This window comes from Aythya ferina, assembly GCF_964211825.1.
Source record: "Aythya ferina genome assembly, chromosome: 1".
Lineage (NCBI taxonomy): Eukaryota > Metazoa > Chordata > Aves > Anseriformes > Anatidae > Aythya > Aythya ferina.
The window spans coordinates 126,533,016-126,547,658 of NC_140296.1; the positions used below are offsets into that span (position 1 = coordinate 126,533,016).

General features: G+C 47.6%; 1 long non-coding RNA gene across 1 annotated transcript; it reads left to right on the plus strand.

Annotated features, from left to right (window-relative positions):
- Positions 1-118: 118 nt before the first annotated feature.
- On the plus strand, positions 119-2,062 carry LOC311430096. The gene is made up of 2 exons (XR_014688556.1): positions 119-1,452; positions 1,542-2,062. It is a non-coding gene; the product is annotated as an uncharacterized lncRNA (long non-coding RNA).
- The last annotated feature ends 12,581 nt before the right edge of the window (positions 2,063-14,643 follow it).

The following is a 14,643-nucleotide window of genomic DNA, read 5'->3' on the forward strand; positions in this document are numbered from 1 at the left end:
AGGCGCCGCCGCCCGGCCCCGCTCCCAAATGGCGGCCGCCGCCTCAGCGCGGCCCTACCCGGGGTGTGGGCGCCGTGCCGGGCGCTGCCCCGCTCCCCTCAGCCCTCCCAGCCCGGTTCTGAGCCCTGTCCCCGCTCATCTGCCTTCGTGTGTTCTTCCATAACCTTCCACAGGAGCGTCCCCAAAGCTCGGGGTGTTTCCCCCGCAGTCCCGTAACACGTTATAACCAGCCAAAGCACTACACAAATCCCCCCTCAATTGCCTGCCGTGTTGTCGCACTTCCACCCCCTTGGCTGCAAATGATGAGCCTCGCGTGGGCACACTGCGAGGCTGGCGCTGGGCACACGGGCTGCCCGTAACGTCAGAACATCACAGCAGGCTGCCCGGTGAGGTGGCTGGGGTAATAAGATGCAATACGCCAAAACCTGCATGGGAGAAGGAAGAGACGCTGCATGAGATCCCCCTGAATCTAAGGCCAGTGCTGCAGGCCGGCCGCTGACACGTGGAAACCTGAAATGCGCAAACCTGTAACACCCCGACACTCATCTGGAAGACTCCCCATCTCTGAATCAATCTCTTCTTTCCATGGCTAGCTTTGTATTTGCACCCCTCCAAGCAGTAACACTGCTACGAAACGTGGAGCTCAGGACATGGAATACACTGGGAGGGAAATACATTTATTTTCTGAGCAAATTTTCTTATTTTTTCTTCTATAAACTGTAATGTGAAAACCGTTCTGATGGCTCAGCAGCTCCTGTAAGACTTGCTACTTTAGCAGGGCTTCGTTTTTTCTTGTATCTACCAGACACTCTTTGCATTCCTTCAATGTGTCAAAATCTGTGCCAAACTCCCATGCCTTCATTTCAGGACATACCAGGAACTAACACTTGATGTCCACTCTGTCAGGAAGTTTGTGCCCTCTTCTCCCAAACCAAACCTTTGTTTTGCCAGCAGCTCTGGCAGGAGCTCTTCACCCTTTGTTATTATCTACTCCTCTCTGTCCGGGACGATTCCCTGTCCCTTTACCCATATTATTCTCTCATTACAGATCCCATTACAGTGTTCCCTCTCATTACCAAGGGCCAACATCCACGTCTTCGCCCTCACCTCTGCAGGCCGTGGCAGAGCCCTGTCCTGTTCTCATTGTTCCCCCATCTTGCTCCAGTTCTGGGTAAGCACCTCAGCTCCTACTCCCATGGCTTTTTACCTCCCCTTAGGATTTCTCTTTGGGGCAGGTGGTCTTTGTTCCTCCCTGCTATTCCCACAAGTCCTCCAGTCCCCTTCTTGCCAGGGTTTGTGTCCACGTGGTGCACGGGCTCATCACCCTGCTGAGAGGCACGACAGGAGCATCACCATGCTGGGGGGAACCAGAGCGTGGGCTCTGCGCGTTGCTTGACCTGCAGCCAGCTGCAGGAGCATTGGAAAACTGCAGCTGGACTCAACACGTTCCAGGTACCCCACGTGTATTCCCCAGTTATTTTTACTCTTTGTGTCTGCTGTCTTCTCCCACAAGTTAATGTCTGAAACATTGTTTTTTATAGGCAGAAACGATCTGATGTGATTGACTTACTCTGCTACTTGAAAGGAGATAAATATGAGAATGCTATTAAATACTAAAAGGGGCTTCCAGAGGCAGCTACGTGCTGCAGGAACGTGGAGGATAACGGATCGTGACCCCATCGCCACGTCTGGTACTCTGAGAGCGGAAAGACCCATCCCAAGGCCTCTGCAAGCCAAGTACAAGAGCAGGGACAGCAGATGGGGACACGAAAAACGACTCAACTAGTCCTCACGCAGTTTATTTTACTTATTTTTACATCATATCCGATATATTTTGGCTTTTCAAGATGCCACGGGCTTCGCACACGATGGAGGGTTCATTCCTTCCGCGGGTAACCAGCACCCGCCTCAGGAACCCAGCACAACGCAGAGCTGTCTCGATGTATATTTATTACATCTCTGAGGACTTTCTCAGCCCTTCCTGAGCACCGCCGCGTAACGACACCCAACACAACGAAGCGCTTCAACCGCGTGCCCAGCGGCGAGGCGAGGCTCCTTCCCCCCGCCCCTCAGCGGCGGCGCCACCTTAAGAGCGCGCGGCCCCGCCCCTCCCCTCCCCTCCCCGCCCCGCCCGTGGCCGCGCGCTGCGGATGCGGCCCCGGGCCCGGCCCGGCCGCCCCAGGGGCTGCGGGGAGCCTCGGGGGCGCGCGCGCGGCGCGTGCCCGGCCCCGCCCCCCTCGCGCGCCCGCCCGCCCGCCGGCGCCTTCGCTCCTCAGCGCGGCCCCCCCCCTCCATGGTAGGCGGGGCCAGGCCGGCCCGCAGCTCGGCCCTGATTGGCTCGTTCCCCCCTCCGGGAGCTGCTATTGGCCGGCTGGCGCTGCCAGTCAGGTGACTCACAAAGGGCCGCGCGGACGCCCGCAAGAGAGGGGCGGGCGGCGGAGGGGTCACTTCCTGTCCGCGGGCTGCGGCTTCCGGTCCAGCCCTCGCACTTGGGGCCGGCCTGCGGGAGGCGGCGCGCGCATGCGCCGTAGGGTGGTTGCCCCCCCCCCGCGTACGTCACGGCGGGACGGTGGCCGGGCCGGGGCGCGAAGGCGCTGCCCTGTCAGGGCGGGGGGGGGGAGGCTGTCAGTCGCCACAGAGGCTCGCAGCCGCGTGCTGTGTCTTGTTGTAACACCAAACACTAAATAAAGGAGTAAATGCAGCCCATGAGGATGGGCAGGCACACCTCGGGCCACACAAAAGCACAGTTCACACACGAGTTATCGTGCCGTGGGTCTCTCCTTGCCTTCGCGCAGGAGCTGCACCACACAAACCCTTCCCGAAGCCCTCAGGAGCCCCAGCGCAGCGGCGTGCTTTTAACACAGAAACCCCCTTCCAAAAGCAGGAGAATCCCAGCCTGGGTTGCTCACCCGCGGGTGGTTTGTTCTTTCCTTCTGCGGAATGGTTGGAAAGCTGCCAGGCAGAGAAGGACCTGGGAGTGATGGTGGACAGTCGGCTGAATATGAGCCAGCAGTGTGCTCAGGTGGCCAAGAAGGCCAACGGCATCCTGGCTTGTATCAGGAACAGTGTGACCAGCAGGGCTAGGGAGGTGATCGTCCCCCTGTACTCGGCTCTGGTGAGGCCGCACCTCGAGTACTGTGTTCAGTTTTGGGCCCCTCGCTACAAGAAGGACATCGAGGTGCTTGAGCGGGTGCAGAGAAGGGCGACGAAGCTGGTGAGGGGCCTGGAGAACAAGTCCTATGAGGAGCGGCTGAGGGAGCTGGGCTTGTTCAGCCTGGAGAAGAGGAGGCTCAGGGGCGACCTTATCGCTCTCTATGGGTACCTCAAGGGAGGCTGTAGCGAGGTGGGGGTTGGCCTGTTCTCCCACGTGCCTGGTGACAGGACGAGGGGGAATGGGTTTAAGTTGAGCCAGGGGAGTTTTAGGCTAGATGTTAGGAAGAACTTCTTCACTGAAAGGGTTGTGAGGCACTGGAACAGGCTGCCCAGGGAAGTGGTGGAGTCACCATCCTTGGAAGTCTTCAAAAGACGTTTAGATGTAGAGCTTAGGGATATGGTTTAGTGGAGGGCTGTTAGCGTTAGGTTGGAGGTTGGACTCGATGACCTTGAGGTCTCTTCCAACCTAGAAAATTCTGTGATTCTGTGTGATTTGGTCTCCTGTTTTCTGTAGGAACTCTCCACCTTTTAGGTCTCTGCAAGTGGCCTCTTGTTCTTTATAGCAAAGGTTTAAAGCTGGGCAACCAGCTTTTCCCCCCATCCTTCAGACAGGTGTAGTGGCTGTAGGTGGGTACCAGGGCAGGGCTCATTCCCAAGGGTCATCATCAGGAGACTCTTGTCTGCCTGAGGTCAAACGCCCTATTTGAAGGGCACCCTTTGCTATGGGTTCCCTGTGGTTTAGAAGTGGTCCAAATGGGAATCTTGTTCTGGAGCTTCAACTCCAGCTGAAAAGCTTGGAGGGTGAAGTCAGATCAGATAGAGTCAGCATGACAAGTGAGTGATGCTTAAATGCAGACTCCCGTGCAACGTGGGTGCTCGTAAGGCCAGAGAGCAGCTGGGTTGGGGCTGGAGGAGCGTTCTCAGGAAGAGAGAAGTTGCAGGCATGCCAGTGAATGGACTGAATGTATTCAACATTCATTTTCATTTCATACAGCTTTTCTTTCAGTGTGAAACATCCAACAAGATTTCCATGAGAAAATATCTCCATGATAATTGCACTTTACTGAATCACAAGGTTTACTAAGTGACACTACTTAGTTAAGACTTACAAAGTACTCGCAAATGAGACATTTCAGTAGTTACGCAAACTGATAATGAATAGCAGATTCTTGGGCCCAAAAGCCCGCTGATCTATGGTTACAGATGTTATGTTACTATGGACTCAATGAATATATAGGAAAGTGACAAAGTGATTTTCCTCTGAAAAGCTGTACGTAAAAAGGTACCTTCTTACTCAGCAGTTAAGTTGCTTAGGTGTGTTCTGACTAATCTTCTGACCTGAGTGACTGAAATAATTTTTACTGTTTTTCTTGCTTGTTAGCCCTGCAGAATTAAAATAGCTCTGAGAGAGGATGCTGGATACTGCTCCTGCCTGTATTGAAACAACAGAATTGCATTATAAGTTTAAGTTAGTTAGAATGAACAAACCAAAAGATCAGTTAGTAGCTGTCCTTAAAGGAACCCGTTTTGTGTATGATACTTTTGGTCTTCATATTCGGCAGTGGTGCCAAGGAAGAAAAGCTGTGGTCTCACATCCCAGGATTGGCAGCTAGAAAAGTTCAGTCTGCCTGTATGTGTGGACAGAGGTTGCTGTGAAGCAGTGAATGTGGGACCACCTCAAGTCGCTTTTCACAGAGCCCCTACATTTCACAAACACTGAAGCGCAGGGAGGCTGACTAACTGTCTGCCACTTCAAAAGCAGGCGGTGTGAAAATGCAGACAGGATACAAAGTTTGATCGCAATAGCTCACACTAATGAGCAGTTCGTGCTGTTGCATCCTGACTGAGAACTAGGCATCAGAGTTAATAGTAAAAGATTAAAATCCTTAGAAGTGCTGCACATACATATAATATCAGGCATAATAATAGTCTTGGATGACAAGCATCTCTGTGGATCAAAAGAAAAGCAGGATACCTGTGTGACTTAAGTTACAATTTCTGAGAAACCTGGAGTCACGCAAGAGAGTCTTCAAAATTTACAGTAGACAGAAGCTTGAATTTGCAGCACGTAATAATTAGGATGGAAGCTGGAATAGGGAGTTGAAGTGCAAACAATGAAGTGAATGAAAAGTATAAATGAGAGTCTTTCAGTGTGTGAGAATCAGGAAGTCTGTGAAAGAATTAGTGGATGTGTTGGATCAGGGGAGGTTACAGAGAACAATTAAGAAAAACTTTGCTTTTTCATATCCAACTCCAATTCTGAGGGTGTAGGAGACTTTTTATATTATTGTCTTGCAAAGCTACACCATCCTGTTCATCTTGATAGAGAAAAGGGATTACTAACACAGGTCAGTTTTTGTTTCATATTTGATTTCGTGGACTTGGCATAAATAAAAAGAACATTTGGATGAAATTTGCTGATAGCACAAGGACAGAATGATCAGGGTTTTACAAAAGCATACTGAAAGACCTCTGAAATTTGGATGAAATGAGATCTCGCATAAGAGTCACATATGTAAAATTTAGTGCCAAGAATTGCTTTTTTTTTTTTTTTTTTTTTTTTTTTCCCCCCCATGGGAACTCACCCATTGGAAATGGGGCAGGAGGAGAAGAGGAACTTTTGAGCATTCAGGGTCACATAAGATGAATTTCTAAAAAATAAATCGGAGAGAATCAAGAGAATTTTCTATAAGAGGAAAAGAAAAAGTAATATTGCACCATCACAGATGAAATCTCATACGTAATATTGTGAATAATTCTGATTAGTCATTCTCAACAAAAATTATTTCAAACAGAAGCAGGAGGAAGAACAGCTTCTAGGATTTCCTGGGGAAGATGATCCTGCTAGTAGAGCTTAAAAATCTTGCCTAGTAAAACAAAGCCTTGGAAATATTCTGATGGCTGGCTAAAAACACATATGACAGTAAGCAACAGGTAGGAAAAAGAGCTTTCAAGGGGAAGGATACTGCTGATTATGAACAAATAGGTATAGCATGGCCAAAGTTGAACTGTAGAAAGACAAATCCAACACTGAGAAGGGACTTTCCAAAATGGCCTTCCTTAGATTGTGGGAGCAAAAAGCCTAAAAAATTTTAAGCGCTGCAGGGCAAGATGAGAATTGTCTTTGAACAAGGACTGTCCTACAGGCAGCAAGCAAGGGACAATTAGACAATTCATTGTCGTGGTAAAAGGTTAAGAGAAAAATGTTTTAAGGATCCACCCTGTGTTCTTGTGCATCTATTAATCATGTGGAAGGAGAAGGGAAAAGTGAACAGTGAAGCAACAACCTCTGCAGAAGACAAAATAATTCAGAACAGTGGCATGAGAGCGGATTCTGGAAGACTTGAGTCAGACCTAAAACAAGGAAGATGATCAGACAGCACAGCAGAAAATGAAATTCAGCGTCAACAGTGCAATGGTAAGGGGAATGTTTAGAATGATGTTACCCCTTCAAGGTTTAAAATTAACTGTATAATCATCGCCATGAGATTTCAGCACCGGTGTGGACAATGTTGTCTGAATGCTCTGTGGAGGATGCATGTCTGACCTTAAATGTGAGGTTTTGGGAAATGGTGACCTGAATAATTAAGGCATGTAAAAACTCTCTGAGAGAGGTTAGAAAAACTGAGGTTGCTGTTTTGTAAAGGAGAGATTTTTGTAAAGGAGAGTAATTACTAGAGCAGGAAAAGTAAACTTGAGAGCTTCTGTTCTTCCTGTATCACAGTATGAGAACAAAGTGACCATTCAATGAAACTGAGGAGTGAAAATGCAGTAATGCTTTTCCACGTCATGAAATTACACTGATGAATTCGTTGCTGAAGGAAGTGGTTGAGCCAAGTAGCTTCCAGAAAGAACTGAACGTGTAGCTCTCATGAGTATCTTGAGGAAATGAAAATACATTTAGGAAAGGGGTATTTGATACAGTTCTGTCCACATGAACTGTTGAGAGGTTGTGACATGGAACATCCTGGCTGAGGATGCTGAGCTATCTGGTACGTGACTGATGCCCAGGAGAGACTGTAGTGAATGATGTCCCAAAGGTGTGTGAGTCACACTGAAACACGACTGAATCTGAAGTGAAGACACAGTGGTTGAGAAAGGGCTGACTAATATTTCATTTCATGGACTGGCACCTGCTGCCCTACTCTTCCACTCAGCCTAAGGTGGTAGAGTGGAAACAGGAAATGAAAATAACCATTTAACTTGAACTCAGTTCAGCTTATTCTCTGAGCTATTTTCTTATCAGTCCACACTTGAGAGCACAACATATTCCTTCATGTGGGGTTACCATTTGTTAGACATTGTCCTAATCATAGTGTTCCTAATTGCCAGGTGTTTTGTTTGTTTGTTTGTTTGTTTGTTTTTGGACAAGGGTGCTATTTATGTTGTGCAATTGGCAGTTTACAGAAATAGTCAGTATAAGATGCCCATGTGTCTAAAAAAACAGCAACTGGGATAAATGGGTAACCATGTTCTTTCTTTCTTCTACATAATCAGAAGACTTTTGCCTCTAACATTTGAGAAGAAACAGGATGAATAAAATTAATAATAATAATAATAATAATAAAGGATATTTACTAATGCCTATATAAGGATTTCAAAGGATTTTTGAATAGCTAATATCCAGAAGATATTTCTCTCTTCTTAAGGAGTCCATGTCCATGTCACCCCATATCCATGTTCTCCATGGTAATGCACTCCACAGCAATGCACTTGACCTATAAAACAATGTTGCCAGTAACCTGAATCCTGAAAACTATGAAGTTCTGATTTTCTAAAAGCAATGCAGCCAAAAAAAGAAAAGTGAATAAACTTGGTTAAGTCATCATAATGCATTGCAATCAAGCATTACACGTAGAGACTTGCAAGTGAAAGAAGAATTTGGACCTAAACTGCATTAGTCCCCTGCCCCATTTGATTTTGGTACCATGCATAGATGCTGCAGTAATTGGAAGGAATGAAAAGTGATCAAAGTGTTTATGAATTGGCTCAGTTCCCACTCAGAGAGAAAGGCTGTGTCTGTGGTAGTAAATTAAACAAGACTGTTCTCTGGTTCTGAGGCCAACAGTATGGCCAGAAGTGGCCGTCCTGTTACACTCTTACCTTCCGTGACAGTCTGGCTGTGTGCAGACTTCCCTCTGGGAATGGTCCTTGCTGTGTGCTGACTCCTAAACTGTGACCAGAACTGTTTGGAAGATTGCTAGTCGGCTGCCATAAATAAATAAATAAATAAATAAATAAATAAATAAATAAATAAATTCCAATTTCACTGCTGGGGAACACTCCCAGTCACCATTTCTTTTACCAGTCTGGCTGTGTGCAGACTTCCCTCTGGGAATGGTCCTTGCTGTGTGCTGACTCCTAAACTGTGACCAGAACTGTTTGGAAGATTGCTAGTCGGCTGCCATAAATAAATAAATAAATAAATAAATAAATAAATAAATAAATAAATAAATTCCAATTTCACTGCTGGGGAACACTCCCAGTCACCATTTCTTTTACCAGTGTGGATATCTACCCAAATAACCTCTGTCACAAGACAGCTTGGAGTGAATGAATATCCACCCCAGCCTAAGTAGTACAAAATCACCAATACTATTGGAAAAATCCTTTGTCTATGAAGTTTCTAAGGACTCCTCTGTCTCTCAAACTCGTATGACCCACTGCTGTCACCCTGTGGTGGGATGAGGTTGCTTTGTTTCGGAGCAAAGCAGTAGGTTGGTAGGTCAGCCAGGTTTCTCTTGGGCTGCCTAGGTTGGTGATGCCCGTGGAATCAGGGATTTAGCTCAGGATAGCTAATGAGTCCTTCAAGCTGAGTGCCCCTCTCTGATCTTTGGTCAATTGTGCATGCACTGGGCTGATTGTGAAGCTGAAAGATGTAGTGCTAGAGAGCTGGATGAGAAAATCCCTGCTAGTTATGAGTCCCTCAAACTCTCAGCCTTCTGTCCTCCCAGTGGAGGCCAGTACTGTTATAGAGAGTAAAAAATAAATTACCTAAAGTGAAGGATGTTTTCAACCACACCAGGACTTTTCCAATTGATCCCTGCTGGAGATGGGAATGATGCACTGCAGGGCTCCTACCAGAGGCCATGCTGAGGGTCACAGTATGCATGGCCAGATATCCCCATACAGTCCCACTGCTGTTGCTTTATTGCTGAGAGTGCAGCTTCTGCTGACCGAACTCCTCTGGGGTCTACATAAACTGTGAGCTGGGGCCAGTGATCACTGCACTTCTGTGGTCAATCTCACGTGGGGCAGAAACCAGCGCTGCTGGAGCACCAGCATCCATGCAGAGCTGGAGAGTGGCTGGCTGCTCCTCAGATTTCATGGGCTGGGTCACTGGGAGCAACTAAATGTCATGAGTCACCCCTGCCTTTGGGAACACTGGAATGGGAAATTCGTCAGGTACTCTGTGCCTGAGTGGTCAACCAGCTTGTTAGAGTTCGGGCAAGACGGTCACAAGGCTGGGCGTTCACACAGGCAGAAGTGGCTGAGCTGGCGCAAGGAACAGGCAGGAGCAAGGCTGGCATGGAAGGGAGGCACGAAGGCAGGGCTTGAGCAAGGGGTTAAGCATAGCTGGGAGCAAACACTGACGGAGAGCTACTGTCAAATGCCATCAGGCTGCCCTCCCTCTGAATTGTCTGCACGGTTCTGGGATCTGGTCCCATCCTTAAATGGGAAGGGAATTACTCTATACCAAAACATAAGGAGATGAGAAGAGGGTGATTTTTTATTTTTTTTTCTGTCTCTTTTATTCTGCAATTTAAGCCAGGCTCAACCAGAAAGCACAACAGCACCCACGAAAGGAGCACACGTGAGCAAACCATCTGACGTGAGATTCCTGCACTCTGTGAGACATCTGCCACTAAGCCAGAGATGGAGCCCTGAGCCAGACAAATAGACTGAGGGTGGCTGGTGGGTTTTGAGTTCCTTGGTAAGCAGGGGCACAGTCCTATAAATTCTGGTGATTTCTGCAGCAGGCAGATGGGGTTGGTAATTTCACATTCATTAACTGGCCCACTGTGGGTGACTCATGTGGGTGACAGCAGCTCTCAGGGATGAAGCGAATCTTTCTAATTTAGGGCCAGCTAAACCACAAGCTTCACAAGTTAGGAGGGACTCCTGACTGCAGCACGTGGAGTAGTCAAGAAAATTTGCCAGTGTTGAATTGAGAACTATGGAGAAGACTTGAAATGGCAGGTATAACTAGAAATCTAACAACGTGAGATTTAATAATAGATAAAGAAATAATCCAACAACAAACTAACATGAAAAATTTTTGATGTGGCAAGAATAAGGGCCTGTGGGGTAAACAGAGAGGAATAAGCACCCCTCAAAGAATAGCAGGGGCGGGGTGGGGGTGGATCTTGGTATTTATCTATTTATCTATCTATTTATTTATTTATTTATCTATCTATTTATTTATTTATTTCCAAGCACTCGGCAGGTATCCACCAGATGGCAACAGAAATCTATTTTTTACACGCCAGTATTCTGTGGGGAGTCTCGCCAAATTCCAGCTGCTTTCCTGTCTGGAAGATTTACGGGACTGCAAAGCCTGCCCTGCCACCAAACAGAGAGAGAGGCAGAGAGAGAAAGGAAAAAGCCTACACGAAAAAGCCAAAGTGGTTTTATCGTCTCTAGGCATGCCTACGCTGGCTTTTTACTGAGTCGGCCTGGGCAGCTGAGGACGGTGAAGGAGGGGTGTCTGGCACGCTGAATTTTCCCTGGGAAGCTGTGGTGAGCTGGTGCAGCCTGTGTGGGGCTGCCCTTGCTCCTGGCACTGCGCACGCCAGCCCACGCTGCTACCAGCCGCCTCTGCTGGCTGTGCGGATGTATTCTGGGTGACCCAGAAACAAAAATAGCTACGGGTGGATTCAGGACAGGCGCTGAAGTAGATGGTCAGGCTCCGGGAGAGCCCCTGGGCAGTGCTGTAGCTGGGAGTGATGCAGGCTGGCTGGGGGGCGTTTGCAGAGCTGATTGGGAGCCCAGCGCCGTGGGTTTTATCCTCTCAGCAAAATTCATTTTTTCTGGCAGCCTCCGTCATATTTTGACCTCAGCTGGCTTGAGCTCTGTTGCCATGGGAACTGCTTGCTCTTCCTGCCGTACCGTTCACTTACTGTCTGTGTCAAGAAAAAAAAAAAAGAACTCCCCCTATCTTGCAACAGGTCCTTCCCAGCAGAAGTGCTGCCAGGTTTTTAGCCCTGTCCCCAGGCAGAAAAGCCCTGTTTAGCAGCCCGAGGAGGGCAGCCCGCAGGTCCCCAGGGGCAAGAGGCGCATCACAATCCCCTGCCTCACAATCTGCCCCATTCCAGGCAGAGGGCTGCAGGCAGCTGGATGACCTCTGGGAACTGAAGTCTTAAAAATGGACCTGTGTTGCCCAGGACTGGCCATGGTGAGTTTGCAGAAGAGGGATGGAGGGAGGGCATCGCTGCCCAGTGGTCCTGCAGGCGTGTAGGGAGAGGAGGGGGAAAGGAAGGAGGCAGAGGAGAAGGGAGAGAAGGGGGTGTGGAGCGGGGAGCAGACCCCCCAGGGCTGCAGGGGAGCCGTGAGGGGAGCGGGATCGTGCTGAAATGCCTGCCGAGATTAAAGCAGGCCTGAAAACCAGTCTAGAGCACGTCGCTAAGAGCAGGGCAAAGGAAATGTTCAGTTAAAAAACAAACAAACAAACAATAACAACAACAACAAAAAACTAGAGATCAGAACCTAAGGAGAAATGGGACTTGGCTGTGAGCCCACTGTCCTACTAGTTACTGGTACGTAGGAAGGAAATCCAGAAACTCCCTCTGACACACATGCAGCAGACACATGACGCATATTGTAGATCTGCTGGGGAAAAAAAAAAAAAAAAAAGGAAAACGGGCTCTGCTGTAGCCAAATAATAGTGCATTCCATATTGCACTGTCAACAGAAAAGCTGTAGGAAATTTTTACAGAGCCATGCAATTCTTGGGAGTATGCCAAGAAGTTCTTCATGTGTGTTAAACCAAGATCATGCATCGGTATTTTTTAAGCACAAAAGGATGCAGCAAAACATATTTTTTTTACATGCTATTTAACATGCTATGAATGCACTCCTCCACATTGTTTTGTAAATGATGTAGCCTTTCAGAGCTTCTGCTCATCATTTCATTGTAGCTTCTGCCCCCTTTTAACAGCAGTAAGGAAAGAAAACCCAGACCACCAAAGGAAGCTGTTAAGTGCCATAAGGAGATGAGAATGCTGTGGTATATTAATATATTGATATATTAATATACAGTATTAATATAGTGTATAAATACTATATATATTAATATACCATGTGATATATTATAATATATTAATACGTTAATACACTATGTTAATGCATGATATTATTAATATATAATTTTACATCTTTAAATTCATATTGATATAACTGATACATTGATATGCATTTAAAGACGTAGCGAATTTAAGAGGTTTGGTGTGTTGATACCACGTATAACTAGTAACACAAATACCTAAAACTTAGCTATGAATTCTGCCAGTAGTTCAGCCACTCTCAGCCTTAAAGGAGAACTCTGTGGCTCAGCTGAGAGCGACATTTTTGGGGCCCCCGGGGCCCCGCAGTCCCGCACCGTGCCGCAGCACCCCGCGGCTCCCTGCCGGTGCCCCCTGGTCAGTGGCCAGCAGAGGGGAGTGTTGGAGTGCTCGGTGCCCCTCCTGCAATCCGGATTTTGCTGCCACCTGCCCTCTCCTGAATACCAAAGGCAGCACTGGAAGGTGGGATCAGGCCTCTTTGTTGTTCCTGATGTTAGCTGTTACTCAGCCCGACCTGCAACCTTTTGCTTTTATGTTTTAACTCCAACTTATTTTCTAGTCATAGTCACAGGACGGTGTGGGTTGGAAGGGACCCTAAAGACCACCCAGTTCCCACCCCCCTGCCATGGGCAGGGACACCTTCCACCAGACCAGGTTGCTCAAAGCCCCATCCAGCCTGGCCTTGAACACTTCCAAGGATGTGCATCCACAGCTTCTCTGGGCAACCTGTTCATCTTGGCTGTCCTCTGGGCTTGTTCTAATACATCTGTGTCCTTCTGGCTCCCCCCCCCCCCCCCCCCAGCTGAAAGTCTCTTTTTGTTCCCTTTCAGCCTCCCTTTATTGTTAGCAAAAGTCCTCCCAGATCCTGAGCTCACCTAATCCGTATCTAAGGCGCAAAACAAGTCATTTGTTTCTCTTTCTTTCTCTCTCCTCTTTGAGGAAGGAGTGATGAACTCCCAATGAGAAACAAGCAAATGTTAACATGAACACGTAAGAAGAGGAAGTAAAAAAATGAGAAAGGCCATGTGATTTTTCTGAGAATGGCTAAAAATGTGTTGTGGGTAGCAGAGTCTGAAGGGGAAAAACAAAGAGTTGTGTGCTGTTTGGGGTGATGGAGAAATTGTACAAAAGAGCCTCCTTAGGGCAGAAAGGAAGGAAAAAGAGATGGGTTCCAAATGACAAAGACCAGAACAAAACTGAGGAGAGACCTTTGGAAACAATGAGTCAGAAACTGATAGAAACTGGGAGAGCTGCAAAGAAACTTTCTTGCCTAGATTAGGAATTAAAGTGTACCTTTTAGATTCTAACGATCCACTTAACATTTCTTAAAAACAGTCTGCTGTGTCTACATTAGACTGGTAAAAACGAGACTCATAGGATGGCTTCTGTTGGAAGGGACCTTAAAGATCACCCAGTTCCAACCCCCAGGCCATGGGCAGGGACACCTCCCACCAGACCAGGTTGCTCAAAGCCCCATCCAGCCTGGCCTTGAAACCTTCCAGGGATGGGGCATCCACAGCTTCTCTGGGCAAAATAGTTGGGTTATTCTGGGTGGCTAACATCACATGTTGACTTCAGTCTAGATTAAGCCATGAGGGAGGTGTTGAAAAAAAAGGAGGCTGAAGAGGAGAAAGATGATGGCGAAAAGATGATGCAGAAGGAAATGGCAGCACACAGAAGGGAAGCATGCAATGCATGAGGGAATGAATGCAGGGGCTGGGTAATGCTGTGCACAGACCACAGGGCAGGTGCTTAAAGATGAGAGGGGACCTGTTACAGGAAAGTGGGCACAGGGAAGGTGCATGGGCATGAGGGGAGAAGGGGAGGCTGATGGATTCAATTGCACATTTCCATGATGTTACTTGTCTTGGAGCTTTGGCTGCAGAGATGCTAAACTAGAGGAGGACAGAAGAAGGGCAGGAATTTCAGTTACTGTGCAGGTGGGAAACTGGATAGTGGGATCACAGAAATAGAAAGCCTGAAATCCATTTCCAGGTCTGGCATGACTGATCATTGTCATTTGGCAAGGGCATTAAATAATTATGACCTTTGTAAACTCTTGGGAATATTAGTTGCTGCTTTTGTGGTAACTTCTCTGTGTAGTCCTTAATGTGATGTTCTGAGTGCAATACTTAACAATGACAAATCAAGGCTGACTTTGTCTAGAGAGATATTAATATGCCCAAGAAGGTTCCCTTGTTCTCAGGCC